Raw genomic sequence first — 22,681 nt, 5'->3', positions numbered from 1 at the left:
TGACCTAGGCACTATAAAGTAAGTACACTGGCAAAACGACATTGCAGCATATGAAATCATTTTATGAGTTATTTTCTACCTAGTAAATAATTATTTGATAGTATATATATTGTAAAGCAATTATACTCCAATAAAAATGTTTAAAAAAACCCAATGCAGCCAAAATAAATAAATAAATATATTTTAAAAAATAATTATTTGAGAGAGAAAAACTGTTACTGAGAAACTCTCTTATTTTAGTACTTTATTCAACTCACAGTCTGTATCTATAATGTGTTGTACTATGTTCCAGGTGAGAAGCTAAATCTTTACCCTAAAGGAGCTTCCTGTTCAGTGCAGATTCCAGTTATTAAGATAGAACATTTGTAGTTCTCCTAGGGGATAGCCAGTCATACATTTTGTTCCAAATAGAGGCTACAGGAAGAAGTAAGCAATAAATCTGAATATCTTGGTTAAAATTTGATTGTTAATGACCAAGATAAGAAAAGTATATATTTAGCTAGGTAAGAAATGGAGATGCTGTTGGTTTTTGGAAAACAGAGTGTCATGATCAAATCTTACTTTGGAAGATTAATCAGGGAGTTAATATAAAAGATATACTGCCAAAATAAAAATAAACTATAAGCATAAATCCCAGGAGATTACTGTAATAGTTTACAGCATTCTAGCAATAGGAATGGAAAAATGGATCCGATGATAAAATAGCACAGAAGTTAGACAAAACTTGGTAACAAATTTGATGGGAGAGTGAAGGGAATAGATAATTAAAGCATGATTTCCTGTTTATGAATATGAATGACTTAAATACTCATGACATTTCCAACAGAAATTTGGAAGTCACAAGAAGAAGCTGTTCAAAAAATGATGAGTTTTGCTTTGGGCCCAACACCAAATATCTGAATGAAAATGAAAAAAATTCACCTAAATATTTGGATGTTTTCTTTGTTCTAAAATGTACACTTAGAGTGTTTTTATATATAGTTATTTTATATGACATTTGTTTTAACAGTTATATTATACCATAGGTATTTGGCAACATGACCTTGGCTAGTTTGAATTCATCCTCTATATACTTAGCCAAGTAATTTCTTTAGCATGACAGATACTAAATGAGATTGCCAAATGAATCTTCAGATACCTTAACATAAACATTAATGCCTAGTGTTTTAGACAGTGGATATGTTTAAGCTGTCTAGGAAAAACAGTATTCTGCGATATTTTTAGGAATCTGACAGCTATAGAGAAAGAGACTGCAGATATTGGTATGCAGCATAACATTCAGTTACCTCAGTGCGTCTAAATGCACTACAGTCTGGTGAACTATGAGTCGATCCATCTTCCCTAGACTGTACACTGCATACACTCTGGCTTGGCTGTTGAATTTGTGATTTGATAGTCCATACACAGAGCTCTACCGTCTTGTGGTATTATTATAGTGGTCAAATCTCACATACCAATGAGCTTGGGCATTGCTTTATCTGGTCACATACAAATAATGTTCTCTAGCTTTTTAGGATTATTTTATAACATTTTATAGTGTATTTGAAATACAGAATATCAGAAAACTGACAACATTTCAAGTTAAACTTATTCATTTTTCCTACTATTGTCATTTCTTTCTAATTCTAGAGTAAAAAATGAAATTGAAAGTACTAATATGAGAGAAATAAGAAGGCAATATTTTCTTTGGCTAATCTGTTTTCAGTTTTGAGAGAACTGTCTCATGACAAAAAGAAGCATAAAGAGAGGCAGCAGGTAATCTCTCAGACATTCTAAATTGCTTCTAAATTAGACTATTTTTTATGATTGTTTTAATATATTGTTTTATGTTTGTTTGACCCCTGGGTGGACATTTACTTGAGTGCAGTAAAGATAACATCATCATCAACTAAAGTACCCTCCTCAACACTGGAAAGTAATCAAAGCCTTTCCATTTCTTAATCATTAAATTCTAGTTTAATTCTGCTTATGCTATTTATTTATGTGAATATCTGAAAAAAACAAATTGGAATTCTAATACTCACTATTCATGAAGTGACCGGTGTTGTAATGGACTGCAAAATATCCCTAGTATCTGTAAGTAATGACTCTGACTCAAGTACTATTTAATAATATTTAAATGATTAAATTATGTAAAACTTTTAAAATGTGAAGCTGCAACTATATGAAGATATTGGCTACATTTATAAGTTGGTGCTAACTGGGAATAAAGCAGATTGCTTTTATAAGCACTTCTAAATTCATTCCTCAGTATATTTCAGAACTATATCAAACATGAGAATGCACAAACCACAGCTAGAGAAACACTATGTAAAGATTAAAATTAAGTCTTATTCTATGGATGTATTTTCAATTGTAACATCATTGCAAAAGAGAAGTCTTATCTTTATTTTATTTATTTATTTATTTATTTATTTATTTATTTATTTATTTATTTATGGCTGCATTGGGTATTTGTTGCTGCGTGTGGGCTTTCTCTAGTTGTGGTGAGCATGGGCTACTCTTTGTTGTGGTGCATGGGCTTCTCTTTGCAATGGCTTCTCTTGTTGCGGAGCATGGGCTATAGGTGCGCAGGCTTCAGTAGCTGTGGCATGCAGGCTTAGTTGCTCTGTGGCATGTGGGATCTTCCCGGACCAGGGATCAAATCCGTGTCCCCTGCATTGGCAGGCAGATTCATAACCACTGCGCCACCAGGGAAGTCCCGAGAATTCTTGTCTTTATAATTCATAAAATAATTCAGCATTATTGAGATATAAACAGCATGGCTTGATTAATCTCCTACTAAGATAACGTTTCTGAACCCCAGCTTGAAAACATCGTTTCGTCATTGCCTGCAAATCTTGTGCCCATATTAAGCAAAAGTGTAATATCAAGGTCATCATTCTGCAGAGGGGATGTAAGAGAAATCAGCATGGTATGAAGCCCATTGGTATTCTAAGATCATTTTCATTTTCAGTACATTACAATTTTGGCCTTTTGTTTACTGTTGAAAAGGGCATTTTGCTAAGTTATAAGAAGAATTCAAATTAAAGGTGTGGTACAGGACATGAGCTGCCAATGTGAGCAATGTTAGGTAACAGCGAAAGAGGTTAAATAGTTGATTTAATTTAGTACAGTCAATTTAGCAATAAGCATGAAAAGCCTTAAAGTTTGTATAACATTTGACCTAGTCATTCCACTTCTAAGAATTTCTCTTAAAAACTTAAATGTATAATTGACTAAAAGTTTAGCAAGATTTTCACTGAAATGTTTCTCTTAGTGAATAATTTAAAAAATTAAATATATAACTCTGTAGTACAGATTAAATATGTATATTATATCCACAAAATAATAATTATATAAAATAAAAAAATTATATCACATGGGAATGTTCAAAAATATTAAGTTGAAAATAGCAGGTTGTTTACATTTAGATACAGATGGATTGATAGAGATAGATAAGTATACATATATAGAGAGATAGATGAATGATAGATGATATGAAGATAGATATATAGACAGATTAAAATATTGACAGTGAATATCTCTGGGCAGTGATAAAAATATAATTTCTTTTTCCTCTTCCTTGTTTTCTTTTATATCTGTGGCTTAATTTTTTTTTTTTTTTTTTTTTTACCAAGAGCCTATATTTTATTTTTCAATAAGGAAAAGGCAATTCTTAAAAAAGAAAAAAATTATAATTGTCAGCCTAGATAATATATCAGAAAACCAAGCATGGTAAATTTTTAAATTAACTTTTCTGAAATATTTTCCACAGGACTCTATGTTAAAAATATCACTTGTAAGGCTTCCCTGATGGCGCAGTGGTTGGGAGTCCGACTGCCGATGCAGGCGACACAGGTTTGTGCCCCGGTCCGGGAGGATCCCACGTGCCGCGGAGCGGCTGGGCCCGTGGGCCATGGCCGCTGGGCCTGCGCTCCGAAACGGGGAGAGGCCACAACAGTGAGGGGCCCGCGTGCCGCAGAAAAAAAAATATATCACTTGTACACAAAGACATGGACTTTGACGAGTGATTGGAGTTTGCATATGTAGAGAAATGGAAAATACACTCTAAGTGGATGGAATTCTTCCATCACGTGACAAAGACGGAGAGGACACAGGTTTGTTTAGGAAATAGTGAGCAAAATAGTGGAGCACGATAGAAGTTCAATCAGATAAGTAGATTGAGGCCATTTAAGAAGGGTCTAAATGCCCATCAGAGATGTTAGGTTATATCAGACAGGACATGGCCCCTGTTTATCTCAGCCACCTCAGTTGGTACCCATTTCCTCACCGACTCCTTGTTCTTGGCTACATTTACCTCCTTTCTTCTCTCTGCCTAATCTCTGCCCTACCTCAAGGCTTCATGCACCTGCTAGTGTCTGTCTGGAATTCCCTTCTTGATCACAACACTGCTGGCTCCTTTTAGTCACTCAGAACACAGCTTGCAGTTCACCACCAGGAAGAAGCCTGCCCTGACTAGTCATACACTACCATACTGCTGTGTTTTAATCCACTAAGAAGCACTTACTATTAACTATTTTTATTTTTTTTATTGTCTCTCTCTTTCGAATGTAACCTCTTTGCAGGCACAAAATTTGTCTTCTTATTCACCACTATATTCCCAGGACCTAGGGAAATGTCTGTGAAATATCTGTTGGATAAAGGAATGAATAAACAAATACTGATCTGTTATTGACAGAGAGAATTGAGAGATAATACAATAAGGAGGACAAGAGATTTTTTTTCCAGAAAAGAACTCAGAAAGGTAACAGCATCTAAGTTATTTTGAGTTTAGCTTATAGACCAAAGGAAGACAATTCATATTATTCTTATTTGCATTGGTATACCATTTCCTGGACTCTCTTAAATATATTATGAATATTACTAGTTTGACATTTAATTATTTCTTTCTTCACTTAAAATGTAGGAAAGTAAACATTCAAACTGTGTTTATTTCCCAAAACCCCCATACACACACACACCCCAAGATACCACAAATAGGAATAAGTAGCAACTGCTCCTAAACATTCAGGGACAAAAGGATACTAAACTGGTGAAGGTTAGTCATATATGACCAACACATAAAATGAAACCTGAAAAAATAGGTATATTTTAAGATCAGCTCACATAAAATATTTACATGAAAAATTGCCAGATTAATTTTCAGAGCATATTCAGAAGATAATTACCTCAATAATTAGTGGATTTAAAATCTTATGTGAATGAATCTTAAAACGAACTCACAAACCTACTTAGGATGATCAATGTCAGATAATGTCAAGGCATTTTCATTTTGTGAGTGTAAAACATGAGCTTTGGGCTCATGTTAGATATTTTTGATGCTCGAACTATAAACCACCAACATTATACTTTTTCTATGTTGTATTTATTCACTGTCTACAGAGGCAAAAGTCAGACCAGCGAAGAATTATACTTTTATAGAAGAATTTCTATCAAACCTTCAATTTGGTCCTACTGCAATATCTTATTTTTCTAGACTTTGATTAGAATCCATTCAATTCTAAAGGGACTCTCTCAGACATTGCTTTGATAAATTATTATTACACCTAGACATAAATAATGCATCTCTGGAAATATATAGAACATTGTGTAAACATATATTAGAACCATATTTATCCTTTGTATATACAATTATCTGAGATGACCAAGTGTTTTTAGAACTAAATTATAATCTTTAGATTTAAATGCACTGCTTAAAAAGTATCCTAAACAACCTTTTTGACCATTAATCATATGTTCTAATTTTCCTGAGACTATATGTATATGTACTTATGTATTACACATGGAAGCAAAACAATACCAAAATTGTAAGTTTCAAAATGGTAAATAAAAACAATTTTAAAAACTACATTTTCTATGAATTTGCCTACTCTAGGTATCTCATTCAGTGAAACACAAAGTATGATAAGAGACTACAAGGAATGAGAGGAGAAGGAAAAAGGTGTTTCTGTTTAATGGATACAGAGGTTCTACTTGGGATGATGGAAGAGTTTTGGAAATGGATGGGGTCACAGTTACACAACACTGTGAATGTATTTAATGGCACTGAATTGTACACTTAAAATGGTTAAAATGGTAAGTCTTTCATTATGTGTATTTTGCCACAATAACAAAATTTTTTTAAAAAGAGAAAAAAATTATACTTTATGCTGAGCAAATTCTGGAAGGGTGGAAATGCAAACCTGAAAACAAGAGACTTCAGGTATCATCTAGCTTCTTATTTAACCAGCTCCTTATGTAACAGAACCAAAGGCCTAAGTTGATCTGAAATTCAGACAGTAGCAAAATTTAGTCTGAATTCAATTACACCCCAACCCACCTTATCTTCAATAGATTTAAATGATCAACCAACTGGGTATCCCAGCAACACCACAAACTGAATACATTAAAAGGTGAACAAATAATCACCTCTCCAAATTAGCTCTTCATTTGGAGATTTCTTGTTGACTAAAGGCATCATCCTCTCCCTAAGCATGCATACCTTCCCACAGCCAATCACCCACAAGTCCTATCCCTTGAATTCTCCCCAAGTCTCTTGATTTTGCCACTTTTTTACTGTCCTGACCCTACTTAAAATCACGAGGCTTCCTTTGTTCCTTACCTCCTGACACTGTCAGGCCAACTGACATCTGGCTTTCCTGGATTACCTTATTTGACACTACATGAAAACATATTGTACTCTCCTATTCCATTCCAAAGTTTATCTCTTCATTTGCCTATGAACATCTTACACATTCTCCAAACCTAGCTATAACACTCAAAATATTATATTCTTCTCATATTTTCATACAAAAATTATGTATTAAATGCCAAGCATAGACACATTGTGTTAGGTTCCAGAAGTTTCGATGGTAAACCAGAGCTGATACCAACCAATCCCATCTTTATGTAGTTTACAGACATGTGAAACAGACTAATGTTAATCAAACAATGGTAAACCGCTTGAGCGTTATTTCTTCCCCAACAAAGCAACAGAGTCAGATGCTAAGTTCCGAGGCAAAATCAATTATGAGGATAAACCTAGGATTCTGCGTTTTACCCAGGGGGTAGAAATTGGTTTGCATATGTAGAGATTAAAAAAGCCTACAAACTCATTATCATCACGATGAACCAGAAAGCAATGACCATTCCCTTAAGAATGACTAGCAAATAGGCTACATAGCAGAAAAATTGTATGTGGAGTTTCCTCCTCTGTACTCATGACTGGGAAGGTGACTGCTATGGACGGAATGTTTGTATCCTTCGAAAGTTCATGCTGAGGCCCTAATTACCAACATGGTGGTATTTGGAGGTGAAGCCTTTGGAGAATGATTAGATTTACATTAGGTAATGAGGGTGGGGCCCTCATAATGGAATTAATGTCCTTATAAAAAGAAAAAATGAGAATTCTCTTTGCACCATGTGAAGATACAGGTAGAAGGCAGCCATCTACAAGCCAGGGAGAGGGCTCTCCCCAGACAATGAATCTGCCTAGCATTTTGATCTTGGACTTCACAGCCTCCAGAATTGTGAGAAATAAACATTTATTGTTTTAAGCCATACAATCTATGGTATTTTATTATAGCAGTCTGAATGCACTAAGACAATGACCAAACAGAACTTAAGAAACAAAAGAACTAGAAGAAAAGCCTATTATACACAGATTTTTTTAGAAAACTGAGAAATGTAAACAGTCAAGTTGCAGTTGCAATAGCAACAATTGAAAAATCATGCCTTAGCCGTCACAAAAATTCCCAATTATTTGATTTTGTGTACTGAAAGAGAAAGGCATGCCACTATATTCCATCATTGACGTAAACTAGTTAAAATGTGGTTCTCATTCTAGAAAATAGAAATCTTTTAACTTAATTTTGTTTCCCAGAATGAAAGAGCACATTATTCATTTTTTATTTGATAATTTAAATTTGTTACCCTGTGGAATGTGGCACTACTTCCTATGTTTGTACATATTACCATATAATTCAAGGAAATGATGGTGAACAGAATCTACCCCTTTTTAGATAAGAATTACATTTGAGGTACAAACTTGAGGTACAAACAAAAGGTACAAATTTCCAGTTATAAAATAAACAAGTTATGAGGATGAGATTTACAGCATGGTGACTTATAGCTAATAATACTGTATTACATATTTGGAAGTTGCTAAAAGAGTATACCTTAAAAGTCCTCATCACAAGAAAAAAAAATTTTTGTAACTATGTATGGTAACGAATGTTCTAGACTTACTGTGGTGATCATTTCACAATACATACAAATACCGAATCATTATGTTGTATGATTGAAACTAATGTTAATGTAATAAGTCAATTATACTCAATAAAAAAATTTAAAAGAACGACATTTGACATGAAACTTGAGGAGCCTCAAAACGCTGAAACCAGGCTAAAGTTTAGAGCAATTGTTCAAATCTATTTTAGAGTGCTTATTTTCCTTAATAAATTTTGATTCATTCATCATATATTTTTGAAATGGATTAATAATAAGTATCTTACTTGTCCACAGTACAATGAAATCCTTTTTTTCCTTTTCTAAGTAAAGCAGAAAGAATGGAATTATTAGGAGAATGAGAAAAAAAATTGAAAGGATTCTACTCTCTGGTAAAGAAGTAAGAAAAAAGTGAAATTTCCAGAACCAGTTATAATTCTGAAAAGAAAAAAATAAAGAAAAGAAAAGAAATTAATGGTACCTGAAGTTTCTAAATTTCTGGAAATTTTAAAAATTCCTTGATTGTTATGTTTGTTACCTCTGGCAGCTTGCCCGAAAAGCTTTATTGTAAATTCTAAAAAGGAAGAGGGTTGTAAGTGTGCTAGGGTCAACTCCCACACTCATCCTCCATCCTCCCTGCTCTCCTCTAGACAGTCAGGTCCTAGAAGACTTCCAACTGAATTTCTCATGTGCACCTGCCTCCAAGGTTTCAACGAAGTTCTGCTGATAAGAGGTGGAGAATAGAGGGTAGAAGAAAAGGAGATGCCATTTTTTTCCTGCTTCTGATTCCTTTCCTGGGGAGCAACTGTGTGCTATGAGAGATGCCTGTGAGCCCTTAACATGGCAGTAATGTCTAAGACAGCCATATTAGTAGGTCACTGGGGTTGGTCATAGAGGACTGAAGGTCCTGGCAGCATTGGCAGCAAATACCACCCTATCAGTGGGACTGTGGGCTCCTGGCTCCCTGCCCTGTGTCAAGAGGCAGCAGTCCCAACAGCAGCAGTGGCAGCAAGATAGCTCCGGGAGCCTCAGTAGCAAGTATATTGTGAGCTATGGATAGCACTACCCTCTCTCTCTTGCACTCTGATTTACTAATCAATTCCCTTCATTAAATGTCTACACTTATCACCATGATTAACTTCCCAAAGCCCGTCAATTCAGTGTGTCTGCTTCAGCTGCTAGGAGTGGATTTAACAATTATTGGTTGGTTGACCAGGATCTGGACTCAACAGTTGTTTACATTAAATGAGCTTAGACGCCAGAACTTTCTGATTATGATACAGAGGAAAGATCCAAAGGCATAAGGAAATACAAATATTGGAATACATATTTGAATTATGTGCAACCCACCCAACAGTCCCCCAATTATCTCCCAAATTTGAGAACTGCATTAATGAGGAGGAAGCTCCTGCATTCTGAGAGAAGTTCATAGTTATTCCCTGCAGGTCAGAGATAAAAGTGGGAGATGCTGCCATTGAAATATGAGTTTCTGGGCTGGCAGAGGCCACTGGCAGCACCTCAGCCCCTGAGACAGGGTGGTCAGAGTTACTATAATGGGCAGCAGGTCCAGAGCAGTAATCAGAATATTTTGAGCTACAGACATCTTTGGCTGTCGTTAATTTACCACTAGAAATAAATTAGAGGTCATCCTTTTAAACAGTTTGTCAATATATAATCACAGAGTAAAACGAGGGCTTGTTTTGTGGGGCAGGGGGGTTTGTTTGTTTTCGGCCTCACTGTATGGCATGCTGGACCTTAGTTCCCCGACCAGGGATCGAACACGTGCCCCCTGCATTGCGAGCATGGAGTATTAACCACGGGATCACCAGGGAAGTCTGAGAAACATGAGGGCTTGTGAGCAGAGGTCTGATTTCATCACCACAATGGAGAGTCCCATCCTCTAACAAAGCTTCCATTCCAGAGCTAGATCACAGACCCAGAACCCTTTGAATGACAGGCCAGGTCCACTTAAAGAAGGACCCTGAGATACCATGCCAAGAATAGTCCATAAATCTACCTTAAAGCTTCCCTGATGGGACCCCTTTGGCCATTAATCAAGGAAGCTAGATACACATTGAACAAAGGAAAAAACACACACCATTCAGAGATTGGTAGACTGACAATGAGTTGATTTAAACTGGGGTCCCAAAATACTATTGGGATAATTGGTTAAAGTTGAGGCTTATGGGAATTAGGTGATAAATGGAGTTATTGCCTAAGTCTATCTCTCAATGGATTGGCCAATCCAGCTTTGGGTAATTTCCCTAGTTCCTGAAAACAAAGTTAAAATAAACAGGGCAGTGGAACTTATCCATTTCGGTTTAGAGAGGGAACGTAGACTCCACATAATAGAACAGATTGTCAATCACATGGAGAAAGTAACACAGGCTAAATTAATGGGACCTGTGAGAGAAAAGGTAAGCTCATTTTGCTGGTTAAAGATCAAGAAGTGTACCTAGGAGTGTAGCTGGAAGGAGAGCATGGGAAGTGTTCCCACAGGCAGCCTACTTCATTATTGGCCTTCAACATCAACATACAACATACCCTCCATAGACAAGGCTCCAAATAACTACCTTAAAAATGTCTGACAAAAGTGATAAATCTATTTTGCCAAAAGCCCCTCTTGGGCAATATTTTATTTCCATTACCAGCCTGTTTTTTCCTCTGTTTTTCCTCAGGCTGCATTTAATTTCCTTGAATAAACTCATTGTGGTCACTGTGAAGACAATCCGATGACATTAACAAATGAAAATAGTATAAAAGGACATATGCCTTGTTAGCTGTGTTCCCTCAAAAGACTCTAGGGCCTAAGATAGAACCCAGAGAATTATTGTGATTAAATGAAAACCACTCAGAGGAAACAAAACAATTTTAAAATGTCACTCAAGCCATCCCTATTGGTTTCAATTGCCCAGGAATTCGATTGTATGAAGTTGTGACATATGGTTTTTGCATTTCATAGCGCTAATGTAATAAGTATCAGTCAAGATGTCAGCTATCAAATAAAATACAACACTCCAATTATTCCAATGATATTGTAGGGGAACGAAATTTGCTGCCCTAAAATCTATCTCTTTGGTAAGAGGATTACTTTAGGCTGACTATCTTTAAGAAAGAAAAGACTACAGAGTCTTTTCTTTTTCAGCCTCCCCCTTAGCTGCCTAAAGATTTAGATAAAGAACCTGTTCACAGAATACAGCTATCACCAGAGATACCTGCATAGAATACAGGTTAGATGTGTGGGTGGAAACTCTAGTCAGGGCCTAGACATCAGACTCCACTCTGTGTCCCACTGTCTCTGCATGACCCAGCAAACATTTATTTACCAAATATTTGCTTTTCCATCTCCATGTGACTTGCCTTCCTCCCCTTTGTAGTCCCAAAAGACTATCTCCAACATCCTGTTTTGGCTTTAGCTGGAGATGGTATTTAAGGTGAATGCTTCACACATTTTGGTGAATTACTCAGTTTTCCTGAATCCCTCCCATGTATACATGTTATTAAACTTTGGTTTGATTTTCTCCTGTTAATCTGTTCATGTCAATTTAATTCTTAGACCAGCCAGAAGAACCTAGAAAAGAAAAATTTCTTCCTCCCCAACAATATCAATAAATATTGTAAATAATAAATTATTACATCTAGAGTATGACATTGAGTTATAATATGCTGTCTGAACTACACCAGATTTTAAACATTGATTGTTTTAATATTAAATACATCATGTATATCATAAGACTTTTATAGTAAAACTGGCTGCATAATACTAAAAACTGAAATAAATTTTCTGTTAGATTTATACAGAATCTTCAAAGAATAAAATATGGAAATGAAAATTCAGAAAGAAAATTATAAATTCAACCAACTATGTAAAACATGAACTCAGATAATGGTGATGAAACATTTCAGGAAGTTTAAAATATATGTTATAATATGTGTGTGTGTACATAACTACTTCATTTCTGCTGAATTTTTCTTGCTGCTCAAAATTGAAATATATTATTGCAGAAAATATTTGGACCCTTGAAAATAATGAAATGTTTAATAAACTATTTTAAATATACAATATGTATATTTTATACATATACATATATATACATATATGTATATATATACTGGGGTACTAAGTTTCAAGCATCTTATAAACTTTTCTATATTAGATAGGTTGTTATCTAATCCTAACAACCCTATGAGGTAAGTATTATTTTTTGTATTTTACAACTGATAAAATTAAGCCTGAGAAAAATACAGTAGCTTAAGGAACTTGCTTGAGACAGAATTTTCCACTGAATAGACAATATATGGACTCCAGTTTCTTCAGAAAACCAGTGTTGTTTATATGGTGCTATTGCTTCCTTTCTGAATCTTTAAATTCTGAAACACACACACACACACACACACATACACACACACACACACACACAGTACTGCACAAATAACTGTGTATATTTCTATATACATTTTTAAATTTCCTTGAAGTGTATCTCACACAGTTAATTACCTCATCAATTACATTACAACATCATCAATAATACTTATTGGCATATGAATAGTTAATGATGGATACTTTTGCAGGGATATTTCCCTAGCACAGCTATTAATATATGGGCATTAGTGGATTTAAATATCCCACACAATGCTTGCATGTTAACAATTACTCCTTTGTTAACTAGAGCTAGAAGTATTCAATTAAAGAAAGATACCGTATTGCCAACTTTTATTTTAATGTATTCAAATATATTAATATATTCAGAAATATATTAGGATAGCAAGAGTGAGTTTTATGAAATTTTGTACATTATACTCCATTTCCTAAATAAAGACCACATTTTAAAAATTATGACCCAAATGTATTATGGCCTCATGTCATATATAATAAGTTAGCAACATAGATATAAATCAAGTCACTTTTAACAGTTTGTTCCATACTCAAGGGTAAAAGAAATCTTTTATTCTATATGTAAACATTTGTGAAGGATCCAGAAATACTTTCTTCATATATACCTTTTGATAGTATTACTTTACATTTTCTACACAAGACAAATATGAGATCATCGCAATTGCATAATATATTGGCTTGTTAAATATATTTTTTAAGTTTTGAGAGTCTGATTAGCAGCTATGAAATGGAACATGAGCTTTTAATAAATCCACACAATTCAGCTATCCCTCTCCTCATCTCACTGCCACCACAATTTCTTGTTTTCTCTTCATAACACGTTTTCTATATATCAACCATTTTTGGAAAAACACACAAGCAAGCAAACAAAAAACTTCTGCTCAGTGACTTTCAAATCAAATTGGAAACGTTTCCGTGATGTAAAAGAAGCACTGAAAATAAACTGAGGGGACAAGAGACATTTAACAAAAGATATTCTCTGGAATTTTATGCATATACACGAAATGGTCTAAAATGTTCAGGACCTGCCAAATTCATGTAAGAAATGACATTTATGAACTGCCAGGTGTTTTCTTATCCTGAATTCTTTCCTGACAGATTGGGTCATTTAAGAATCTCTCTGCTTGTTCTCTGTTCCCTCCTTCTGCATCTACCAGGGTGTAGACATAAACAGAATTGGCTAACATAGGTAACCAACTCACTACAAGCAGAGCTGATTTGCAAGTAGAATATTTTTACTATTTCATGAGAACACATGTTTTGATCAGGAAATAGATCAACTGGAAACCTTCCCTTGAAACACTGCCAGGATAAGTTTAAAAAGAAACATTTCCTGCTCTGTTCCTTCCAGTCACTGTTCTGTTTGGAATAGATTTTAAAATCTCTTAAAATATGACCTTATAAGAAATGATTTATAATTTTAAAATGCATTTAAAATCATAGAAGCCCTGAACTCTACATAGGACACAAAGTATTATTAGTTCACTAGAGGCACATATAAAAAAGATCATTTTAATGCATTAAATAAATATTAAATTACCATCTTAATAACAGGCTTATCAGATCTGAGTGGCTGCCTTGTTGTGCGTAAGCTGCTATTTATTGCTTTGATTGCTTTCCCAAAGATGATCTTCACATAAATTATAATAACAAGTGCCTTTAGTTACAAACAGCACATAATAAATACTTATTACACTGCATGAATACCTGCCATTACCCTCTCTTAAGTTATTATTAGTGAATAGTCCCTAGTCAACAAAGTACATTTCTACTCTTCACCACCATGGCAGTTTCAAACTGTGCATTCTCAGTAGGTGTCAAGATACATGAAGCTTCTCAGCATTGTGGAAGGATAACTTTTACTGCTTCGTTGCAGGGAATGAAAGAAGGTTGGTTGGTCAAGACCTGCCCTTGCACCTTGTCAGCTGTTCTATTTGAAGATAAGGTGCTTTGGATCAGGCGCTGGGTGTCACCAGGGCTTGGCAGACATAACTAATGAAAAAAAATGGGCAGTTGTTTTTGAAATGTCACAGAGAACTAAAGAAATATCTGAAGTGTCAAAATGCACTTGAAATAAGATACAGTGAACCAAAGGCACTGAAGTAATTTAGGGGTTCATACACAAAAGCCCTGCAGCAGGGCAGTGGAAGTCCTTCAGTAATCTGTAGGTCTGTATTCTATAAACTACTGCATTTGGTTCAGTTCTAAACAGTTCTTTTTTTTTTTTTTAATCTTTATTAGAGTATAATTGCTTTACAATGTTGTGTTAGTTTCTGTTGTACAACAAAGTGAATCAGCTATAAGTATACATATATCCCCATATCCCCTCCCTCTTGCGTCTCCCTCCCACCCTCCCTATCCCACCCCTCTAGGTGGTCGCAAAGCACCAAGCTGGTCCCCCTGTGCTATGCAGCTGCTTCCCACTAGGTATATATTTTACATTTGGTAGTGTATATATATCAGTGCTACTCTCTCACTTCATCCCAGCTTACCCTTCCCCCTCCCCATGTCAAGTCCATTCTCTGTGTCTGCATCTTTATTCTTATCCTGCCCCTAGGTTCATCTAAACCATTTTTTTTTCTTTTAGATTCCATATATATGTGTTAGCATACGGTATTTGTTTTTCTCATTCTGACTTACTTCACTCTGTATGACAGACTCTAGGTGCATCCACCTCACTACAAATAACTCAATTTTGTTTCGTCTTATGGCTGAGTAATATCCCATTGTATATATGTGCCACATCTTCTTTATCCATTCATCTGTTGATGGACACTTAGGTCGCTTCCATGTCCTGGCTCTTGTAAATAGTGCTGCAATGAACATTGTGGTACATGTCTCTTTTTGAATTATGGTTTTCTCAGGGTATATGCCCAGTAGTGGGATTGCTGGGTCATACAGTAGTTATATTTTTAGTTTTTTAAGGAACCTCCATACTGTTCTCCATAGTGGCTGTATCAATTTACATTCCCACCAACAATGCATGAGGGTTCCCTTTTCTCCACACCTCCTCCATCATTTATTGTTTGTAGATTTTTTGATGATAGCCATTCAGATTCGATGGAGAAATTAAAACCTTTACAGACAGGCAAAAGTTAAGAGAATTCAGCACCACCAAACCAGCCTTACAACAAATGCTAAAGGAACTTGTCTAGGCAGGAAACACAAGAGAAGGAAAAGACCTACAAAAACAAACCCAAAACAATTAAGAAAATGATAATGGGAACATACATATCGATTATTACCTTAAATGTAAATGGATTAAATGCTCCAACGAAAAGACATAGACTGGCTTAATGGATACAAAAACAAGACCCGTATATATGCTGTCTGCAAGAGATCCACTTCAGACCTAAAAAGTTCTTAAGAAAATGGAAAGGCTTTAAAGAGGAGTGGCAGCAGTAATTACAGTGGAAAACACAGCAGTCTGGAATAAGATAATAAAAAAAAAAAGTAATTATGCCTGAAACCGTAAAACTCTTAGAGGAAGACATAGGCGATAAGATCCTTGATCTTGATATTGGCAATGATTTTTTTTGGATTTGACACCCAAAGCAAAGGCAACAAAAGCTTTAAAAATAACCAATGGGACTACCTCAAAGTAAAAAGTTCTGCACAACAAAGAAAAGCATCGGGCTTCCCTGGTGGCGCAGTGGTTGAGGGTCTGCCTGCTGATGCACGGGACACGGCTTCGTGCCCCAGTCTGAGAAGATCCCACATGCCACGGAGCGGCTGGGCCCGTGAGCCATGGCCGCTGAGCCTGCGCGTCCGGAGCCTGTGCTCCGCAACGGGAGAGGCCACAGCAGTGAGAGGCCCGCGTACCGCAAAAAAAAAAAAAAAAAAAAGGAAAAGAAAAGCATCAACAAAATAAACAGGCAATCTATTGAATAAAGGAAAATATTTGTAAATTAAAGGTCTTATAAGGGATTAATATCCAAAATATATAAAGAAATCATACAACTTAATAGCAACACACCCAAAACAATCCCATTAAAAAATGGGCAGAGGATCTGAATAGATGTTTTTCTGAAGACATACAGATGGCCAAAAGGTTCAGGAAAAGATGATCAACATCACTAATCATCAGAGAAGTGTAAATCAAAATCACAATGAGATATCACCTCACACCTGTCAGAATGGCTATTATCAAAAAGACAACAAATAACAAGTGTTGGCAAGAATGTGAAGAAAAAGAAACCCTTGTGCACTCTTGGTGGGAGTGTAAATTGGTGCAGATACTATGGAAAATAGTATGGAGGTTCCTCAAATAATTAAAAATAGAACTACCATATAATCCAGCAATTCCACTTCTGGATATCTATTTGAAGGAAATGAAAACACCAACTCAAAAAGATATATGCACCCCCATGTTCGATGCAGCATTATTAACAATATCCAAGATATGGAAACAACCTAAGTGTCTACTGAAAGATGAATGGGTAAGGAAAATGTGACATATATATACTCACAATGGAATATTATTTAGCCATAAAAAATAATGAAATCTTGCCATTTACAGCAACATGGATGGACTTTGAAGGCATTGTGCAAAGTGAAATAGGTCAGGTAGAGAAAGACAAATAATGTATGATATCACTTACATGTGAAATCTAAAACAAAACAAAACAAAAAACAAGCTCATAGATGTAGAGAACAGATTGGTTGCTGCCAGAGGTGGGGATTAGGGAGAGGCAAAATAGGTGAAGGCAGTCCAAAGGTAAAAACGTTCAGTTATAAAATGAATAAGTCATGGGGATGTAATGTACTGCATAGCAACTATAGTTAATAATACTGAGTTGCATATTTGAAAAATCGCTAAGAGAATAGATCTTAAAAGTTCTAATTACAAGAAAAAAAAGTTCCATAACTATGTATGGTGATAAATACTAACTAGACTTACTGTGGTGATCATTTTGCAATACATACAAATATCAAATCACTATGCTATATACCTGAAACTAATATAATGTTGTATGTCAATTATACCTCAATTTAAAAAAAGAAAAAAGAAAAAAGTAATTATGAATTCTTCAACTCTTCTATCTGGATCTCTTTGAAATGTAAGGAATAAAATCACTTTCAATTGAGCCTAACTGAAAAGGAGGTTCTAGGACATGGTTAGAAAATATCACAGAATCCAAAGTAGAGGCAGATTTCCTGGGAACTGGAAAAGGAATGTTGCACAGACCAACCAAGGATTATGTTGATCACGAAGAAGGTTTTGATTCCCCTGTTGTGTTTTCTCAGTAAATCTGCTCCATCCTCCTACCATTCAAGAGCTTCTCTGCCTGGTCAGCTGGCATGCATCTCAATATTGCCATTCCAACCCCAAATCTACAAGTCCTTTCAGGAACATACTAACTGTTAAGTGACCACAGTATTTGAGTATAATTATTTCCATGGAAGATAATCTGATGAGTTTAGTGTAGTCTCCAGATGAGCTCCTCTTTAGTCAGCTGAGGCAGCATAGTGGAATCCTTCAATTGTTCCTAAGAATCAGCTTTGAGAAAGAAAAGAGAAAGCATGTCCCTTGCTTACAGCTACAGCAACCCAGGCCTTTCAACTCAGCGCCAGGCATTATCTGAGAGTCTGGCACTCACTTCTATAGCATCTTGTGTCAGGCACATGTCCCTGTGCAAGAAGATCTTTTCTGATGATAAGAGTCTTATAGAATTTGCTTATATTTTCATTCTTGGGAATTATATGCATTAAAAGCCAAATTCAGAAATGTAGTTCCTGCCATGGCCTGTATCAGAGCATCCACCTAACCAAAATTTAATAACAGCCTCAGCTGACTGGAGATGATGAGTTTGTGGATTTGCAGCCTGGCTTCCCACACACACTGGTCCTCCCAAGACTTCCCTAAGAAGAGATTCCCAACAACACAGGAAACCCTCAATTGCAATTACCACAATGTTTTTTTTCTTTTATTTCTTTTTTCAAATGAAAGCATTGATTTAATCTAAAACACAACACACTTGAGATATCAGCTTCAAATGGCAAGCTGTTTTGTAACTGAATCCCAATGGTCTCAGAGGGCCAGCAATGAGTAGAAATGGCTTCATACAGCAATTTTCAAAATATAATATTTATATTTACAATATCATTATTTTCATTTTTCATCATCTGGCTCCAGCCAGACACCCTCAAACAGAAGTGTATCTGGGTCCTCAACATTCTTAGAGCTATAAGTAATAACCAATAAATAACAATACATATCACCAACCTGACCTTTTTCTAAACTCCTCAATTCTTCTCCCTAAGAAGTTGTATGTTCTAGATTCTAAAAGTTTGTGTTAACTGTATTTCCATCACATATCCATGAACTGATAGCTCTCTTCCTAGGTGAAGGGTTCTAAATGCCTTCCTCTCAGCCACAACATCTTAACCAGTCTTGTAAAATTTCTAAATCCCATTGCTTGTAACCACACTCATACCTCAAAAAATTTCTTTTCACTACAGAATCTTTTGAATACAAAAACAAAACCCCACTAAACTTGGGTGAAATGAAAAGCAAGCTTTTTGTGTGAAAGCAGGTACTGAGAATAGTCCAAAGTATAGAAATACCAGGACTACTGCAAATTGAACTTAAAGAATAGGAACTTTATTGGCAAATGAGAGCACTCCCACCCTCCATCAGGAAGAGGTCCACATGGTGTCTGTCACCTCAATATGTGTTTATGTGCATTTACTCCATTCTCTCCTCCCTCTTGAATTAGCTTACTTAGCTTTTTCATTTTGCAAATGTTGGACATCACTGCCCTGTGGCTATTTAGATGAAATCCTTACTGCTGACTCTAGTCTCTGTGTCTTTAGTTCTCATGGCTGAGGACACAAAGTGATTGTGAAACAAAACTGCTGGAAAACAGGTTTGCTCAGGACAGTCCAAAAATGGGCTCCTCTTACATCAGTTCTCCACTTTAAATCAATCTGATGTGATAAATCTTTAATCTTTCTGGATTTTAAAAGGGCTTAGAAACTTAAAGAGGGGTGATATGGAAGATATTTATCCAGAGAGTGTTCCTGAAAGTTACCACCAAAGACCAGAAGATAAGAGAACCCAAATGTCAGAACAGCTCTGATTTATCCACTTTGTTCACCCATTTATAAAATATTTCATTTGAATGAAAAATTCTACAGCTAGAAAGAAGCATTTGAAAAACTCAATCTGGTCTCACCCTGATCCACTCAAAAGTGTCTTTATTTTAAATAATGGTACTTCGGGATATTTTGTAGAAGGACACGGCTATCTTTATTTCCTCTGACAAACTATTCTTGGTGCTTATTCATAATTCTAATTTCTTCTTAGATATATTTTATATGTTTAGTCTATATCATCTGGGTAAATACTTGATAATATTCCTTCTCAGTTTCCTTCTTTCTAGCAATATTATCCGAGTTAGATACACCAGTAGGTCCCCAAAGGGCATCTTTGATTTGGTTTCCAGTTTTATTGCAGATGATAGAGGACTGGCCCTTATATTGGGCACTTTATTAATTTTAAAAATGGGCTTCTCTATCTTCTGGCTAGCCTTTTAAAAAAGAACTTAACAAAGAGAATTTTCTCCTGTTCTAAGTTCTTGGTAAAATGTATTTAGTTAAGTAGAATTATAATATTCACACATTTAATTCTGCTATGGTATGTGTGATGGTTAATTTTATATGTCAAATTAATTGCATCATACTGTGCCTAGATATTTGGCTAAACATAATTCTGGATGTGTCTGTGATGGTGTTTCTGAATAAGATTAGCATTTGAATTGGTGAACTCAGTAAAGTAGATAGCCCTCCCCAAATGAGTAGACACCATTCAATCCACTGAGGGCCTGAATAGAAAAAATGGTGGAAGAAGGGAGTACTAGGCCCTTTCTGCCTCAAGGTAGAATGATTGAGCCGGGACATTGGTTGTTTCCTTCCCTCAGACTACGATTTACACCATTAGCCACCCTGGTCCTTAGGCCTTTAGGCTCAGATTGAATTACACTACTGGTTTCCCGGGTCTCCAGCTTGCAGAGGGCAGATAACGAGACTTCTTATCCTCCATAATTATGTGAGGTAATTTTAAAACACACACACACACACACACACACACACACACACACACACGCAAAAATCTCCTATTGGATTCGGTTTCTCTGAAGAGCTCTGACTAATGCAATATCATTATAAGCAAACTTCAATGGTAGCAGGGAGAAATTAAAACCAGAGGGAGTTGTGAAGACTTTATGCAAAAGACAATTTGGTGTGGCACCAATGGGGATGTAGAAGGCTTCAAGGGAGAGGAAAGGTGGAGAATGGGCCTTTCAGACATAGGTGATAAAATAACTGAGTGTAAGTCTAATGTGTTTAGAGGACACTAAATAGTCCAGTTTGTCAAAATGAAAGAATATATGAAAAGGAAAGAGGGGTGTATGATGGGAGTATACACTGAACAAGAAGATAAAGTACCTGTCAATAAGGTTTTTAAACTGGAATTGCAAAGAAAGTAAAAATAATTGCCATTTACTAGTTAACTACTATGTTACTATTATATGCTATGTGATTGGTATCTAAAGCGTCATTTAATCCTCATATATGAGAATACATGTATTATTACCCCTGCTTTGCAGATGAGGAGACTGAAGGCCTCACTAGTAAATGGTAGATCTGGGATATTAACTCAGGCCAATCTAGGTTTAAAACACAGCCCATTTCTATAATTTTTTAAGAGTAATTTGAATTATTCCACTTACAAAATAATATTCATACTTTATTTTCATTTTAACTTGTCTTTCACTACCCACTTACCTAACCAAGAGAACTTCTTAAATAGCCTAGGAAGGAAATAATTATGATTTAGGTTTTACGAACCGTTGAAACAAACAAAAAGAAGTCTTCAAAATGAAGCCATATAACAAAAAACTTGACTAAATATTTAGGACTCTGAGGATTGGAGAGTGATCATTACGATTTTTAGCTTATATTCTCCAGCAACAGTTTGCAAAGGGATGAAACAGAGCCTTTATTTATTCCACCCAACATTGAGACCCCTGAGTGTGGTATGGATAGGAGAGGTAGGTTAAGGGAAAGGACCAGGAATATTACTTGGGGACATGCCCACAAGGACTGTGCACAGGGATTTGTTCAGAGTCAGTGTAGTGACACCCAGAGCACAGACATCGCATTGCCTTCACCCAAGGAAGTGGCAGGAGGATGGGCCATTCACTTTTATCATTGCAAAGGGGTATAGGAGCTGATGAAATAGGGCAAAAAATGAAAACATTCGGAGTTCAGGCAGAGACAGTGAGTTACAGAAATTTTTTAAGTGCACATGGCTTTTACTATGGCAACCCACTTTTTAGAATTCAAGAAGAATAATCAAATTACAGTACTAAACCATCTCATGTAGTATGAGATGGGAAGACTTCATCAGAATGGAATAAGTTGTCTGATGTCTTATCAGTAAAACTTCTCTTCTACTATTGGCTCAGGAAGAAAGTCAAAGATTATGAGATTTGGGATTAAATGGAGGAAAGAACATCACTAAGAAACAGAAATAGTTTCTTCTAGGGAATCATTTTTCTGTGTATCTGACATCAGAACTATATTTAAATTATCATTATATAAGCAAGATTCACTCGGCTTGATTATCTCCCATTATAATCTAGGAACCATACCAATATCCACATTTTTACTATATTTTGAATATTAACATTTAGTACTTAGCCTCCATATTATATATGATAAAACTCTGTATGGGGCTTCCCTGGTGGCACAGCACAGTGGTTGAGAGTCCGCCTGCCGATGCAGAGGACACGGGGTCGTGCCCCGGTCTGGGAAGATCCCACATGCCGCGGAGCGGCTAGGCCCGTGAGCCATGGCCGCTGAGCCTGTGCGTCCGGAGCCTGTGCTCCGCAACGGGAGAGGCCACAACAGTGAAAGGCCCGCGTACCGCAAAAAAAAAAAAAAAAAAAAAAAAAAAAACTCTGTATGATTCTCAAATGATAATAATTATCTCTCCATATATTTTTTCCATAGAGAAAAATATCACTCTTGTTTTAGTGGATATGTGTTGTGTTTTTTTCCAGCCCAGCATTC

The sequence above is a fragment of the Grampus griseus genome (assembly GCF_964374135.1).
Source record: "Grampus griseus genome assembly, chromosome: 5".
Classification (NCBI taxonomy): Eukaryota; Metazoa; Chordata; class Mammalia; order Artiodactyla; family Delphinidae; genus Grampus; species Grampus griseus.
This window is presented reverse-complemented; position numbering follows the sequence as displayed.